The sequence below is a fragment of the Aethalodelphis obliquidens genome, unplaced genomic scaffold (assembly GCF_003676395.1).
Source record: "Aethalodelphis obliquidens isolate GAN/ISIS:26980383/991018 unplaced genomic scaffold, ASM367639v1 scaffold2, whole genome shotgun sequence".
NCBI lineage: Eukaryota > Metazoa > Chordata > Mammalia > Artiodactyla > Delphinidae > Aethalodelphis > Aethalodelphis obliquidens.
The window spans coordinates 15735813-15739998 of record NW_020837946.1 but is presented as its reverse complement, the minus strand read 5'-3'; the positions used below and the strand labels follow the sequence as shown (position 1 = coordinate 15739998).

Below are 4186 nucleotides of genomic sequence, written 5' to 3'. Positions count from 1 at the left end.
CATTCCTAAGTTTTTGACCAAAATTACTTCAGCTCAATGCAATAATATTCATGATCTCATCTTGATCAGAAAGACTGATTGGGAGTTGCCTGTGTCTTTGGATAATAAAAAAGTGTCAAAAAACATAATGATTACTTAATGTCATAAAGGTGTATGTGCCAAGATGTTTATGCTTCTTACAGTACTGTAGTTATGGTATCAAAAGGGGTGGGAGCTGGAAACTAGATGCTCAACCATAAAGGAATAACTAACTAAACTATAGCTTATTCATACAACAGAACACTATGTAACTATAAATAGGCCAGGCCAGGCATCACTTCAAGAAATGTTATAGAAAAAAATACAGAAAAATATAGAATAAAATAAGCTGGTCACAGAACAGCACTTACTACATGGATACTACATGACTTATGCTCTCACCTAGGTTAAGAAGATATGGATAGAGATATGTATTACATGGATAGCAATATGCATATTCTCTATGTACTCAACACGTTAATAGAAAAGTGCAAAATTGCTTTAATAGAAAAGGAAGTGGAGAGAAGTAACCTGAACTGGTAACAGCAGTAATTTCCAGGAAGGGGAAGAAAACAGCGACAGATAAACAGGCTCTTTCGCTTTCTACTCTCAACCTTTATATGCCTTGAATTTGGACGATGAGTGTCAACTGTATTGTAATTTTTTAAATTCATTAATAAATGCAAGGGGGTCCTTTTGTTTGGTAAACCTTTCCAAACAAGGACTCCATATGGAAACAAAAAAGAAAATGAGTCCATGGTAGTGAAAACTAGATGACCCGCTAGTGCAGAAATACCCTTCCATTGCACACACATAACACACACACCCACTCTACCAGGGAGAGATCAGGAGTGAAGCATTTATAAAGAAAGCTCTGTTTCCCGTTGCCAGAAATCTCATTGTCGTGCAACGACTCTTCTCTGCAACCTTGAAAATACTGCAAGCTGGTAGCTAAGCATAGTAAACAAGGGGAGGACCAGCACAAAGACACTTCAGGATCGCTGGCACCTTCCCGAGACCTGTCCTGCTCCCAACTGGACACAGGTGTGCCTGAGAGGGAAGCTGCCGTGTAAGCCCGCCCTGTGAGAGGCAGGACGAGCCTCGCCATTCCCCCTAAAGTAAACATGCACCGGACCTGCTCCATCAGCCGTGGCAACGAGGGACGTGCCATCTGCCCAGCTCCAGCTCTGGCACAACAGCTCAGCCCATAATAAGAGACTTGGTGTGTGCCAGGAGTACGCCTAAAGTTCTGCTAAACATCGAGACTCTCTAAGAGATAAGAAATGGACTTCACACGGCCTTGGAAATACGCACTTCTTAGGATATTCCAGTGTGACTATTTCAGAGTGAGTTCAAAGTAGGTCTCAACTGCACTGAGATTGATCAGGAGAAAAGAGGGGGGCTTATCAGGACCTCTTCTCACAGCTGTTTCACATTCAATCCAAATCTTTTACTCTAAGTTTCTTAGTTTGCCTCAGACGGGCCTAACCACCACGTACTTTTGTGCTCTCTCGGCCTAGACTTTGCCAGGAACTAAACAAGTATGAGTCTCTGCCAACGCCAAGGTATTCGGTGGAAGGGGCAGACACCATCAGATAAAGTCCATGGAGGGCGTGGGGAGAGACGAATTGAGTAAGGAGGAAAGAAGAGAACTTGCAGCACAACTTCTGGACAGTTTTGCTGACAGCCACCCCTCCCTGCTCGTGGATAGGATGCTATGGGATGGGAGACAGTCTCTTCCCCGTCTCTGGTAAGGCTGCGGTAATGAGACCAAAGACGTGGTTGTTACAGGGAGCAGGTAAGCCTGTGTGGCAATTAAAGAGCCAGACTTGCCAAGGTCAGCGCAAGCAGGTGTGGTCCGAGCCAAAGGAGACACCAGTCAAGTGGGGCTCTTCCAAGTGACGGGAGGAAAACCAAAACAAAACGCTGCAAGAAAGAAAGAATGAAGGAGGGTGGGGCATCTTAAAAGGTATAAACCCAAAGACTTATCAGGTCCTTATTTGTACTGTCAGTGGTGCCTCTTCAGCATCTTCACCTTCAATACCATGAAAGAGCCTTTTAAAAGATTTGAACAAGGCGCAGAGGGAGCCCTTCCCCGGCAGGAGCGTGTGCGGCCCTCCTCCCGCGCTTGTCTCCGACCCCAGCTCCACCTCCGGGACAGGTGAGCAAGCACTGACTCTCCAACGATGATCAGAGTTTGGAACTGAGCAGGGGAACACGCTCTCCGGAGCAGGTTCAGCTCAACAGCTAAGGGGAGCCTCAGATGATCTCAGAAAGGGGGAGAAAATGACTATGACGACGCACCTCTCCTCTTTTTGCATCTACATCAATGAGAGGACGTGCGTTACCAGGAAACAGCTTCATTCTTTATTGAAGACCTATAACATCTTTTATAGGAACCAGAAAAATCTGCATATCTTATATGGACAGACTGACGGTGGTAAACTAATGGCTGAAGTAACGCTGGACATTTTCTGGGGAGTAAAGCAGCCTATACAACTGAAAACACAAGATGAGAAGCAAATCCCTTCTTTCACTGTGCTGAAGTCACCAGATGTCTTTTCCAAAAGGGGAACGACACGCTGGGGAGAATTTCATGATCTTTACCGTATTAGTGATTTGGACAGGACTCAGATTCCAGTGTCTGGACCCACAGATTCCCAGGAAGATTATTTATCTTATCACAGTAGCACTCTGAAGCTTCCTGCAGATGAAGAACCTGAATCCCCATTGCTCTATAGAACCAAGAGTGAAGCAACCCTGGTGAGAAAAAGGATGAAGCCTCTGATGATGGACAGAAAGGACAGACAGAAGCATAGGGCCTCTATGAACGGACACTTTTATAACCATGAAACATCAATTTTCACTCCAGCCATTGGATCAGAAACTAAGGTCAGAATAAACAGTGATATGAGAACTGAAGAAGTAATAAAGCAAATTCTCCAAAAATTTAAGATCGAAAATAATGCCCGGGATTTTGCACTTTACATTATTTTTGCAACAGGAGAGCAGAGACGGCTAAAGAAAACAGACATTCCGCTACTGCATAGACGTCTACAGGCACCATCCAAAAAGAATGCTCTCATTTTCCTCATGAATAAAGATGCAGAAGAAATTAGCAGTGATGTGGCTCAGTATATTAACTTTCATTTTTCTCTCCTGGAATCCATCCTTCAAAGATTAGATGAAGAAGAGAAAAGAGAGATTCAAAGAACAATAACAAAATTCAGTACAGAAAAGGCTATCATACTGAAATGTCTTCGAAGTAAATAGGAAATAGAAAATTTATGATTAAAAGGTTGCCAACAAAAAAGTAGCAAGTATATGCAAGCACAGAGTTTTACTAGATGCAAAAAAAATTCAAATAAATTATGCAAGTGAGATGTTAACATCACTACCGTGGTAGTTTTAAGATATATGTGTGAAGTCTTTGATACGCCTCCTCTCAAGATATGGGCTGGACTTAGTAACTCACTTCTAAGGAACAGAGGAAAGCAGAAGTGCCAGGGCGTGGCTTTGGAGACTAGGTCATAAAAGGCACTGCGGTGTCCTCCTTGCTTGTTCTCTTGGATCGCTGGCTCTGGGGGGAGCCAGCTGCCACATCCAGAGTAGCCCTAGGGAAAGGCCTTTATAACAGGAACTGAGACCTTCTTCCAAAAGCCCAAAAGCCAACAAGGAACTGAGGCACCCTGTCCACAGCCCACAGCCGTGGGAGCGCGCCATCGGCAGGCCCCGTCAAGCCTTCAATGACTGCAACCCTGCAAAGAGCTTGAGTACAACCTCATGAGAGACCTGAGCCAAAAATCCCAGCTAAACCACTCCTGGATTCCTGATCCTCGGAAAATGTGTGAGGTACGAAATGTTTGTTGTAGTATGCTGCTACGTTTTAGGATAATTTGTTACATCACAATAGATAACTGATATAATTTCTGAGGCAAAAATCTGTTCACTTCAGAGTCATCTTTACATAATACAAGAATATAAACTTTTGTCACAAAACCGTTCATCCTTGTTTTAGGTGGTCCAAATATTTCACTACCAGTTACATATTAGTTCAAATTCAGTTCTAGATAATGTTATACTTATTAATGGTAGAGGACCTGGCACATTCATCTTTGTATACTTTGTTGTACTTAATATGGTGTCCCGTGTATTGGATGTGCTCAAT

At 43.4% G+C, this 4186-nt stretch overlaps 1 pseudogene across 1 annotated transcript; it reads left to right on the top strand.

Annotated features, from left to right (window-relative positions):
• The first annotated feature begins 1782 nt into the window (after positions 1 to 1782).
• Positions 1783 to 3452, top strand: LOC113625292 (ras association domain-containing protein 6 pseudogene; annotated as a pseudogene). Its single transcript, XR_003434605.1, has 2 exons — positions 1783 to 1816; positions 2252 to 3452. The product of XR_003434605.1 is annotated as a ras association domain-containing protein 6 pseudogene (transcript).
• Positions 3453 to 4186: the final 734 nt, after the last annotated feature.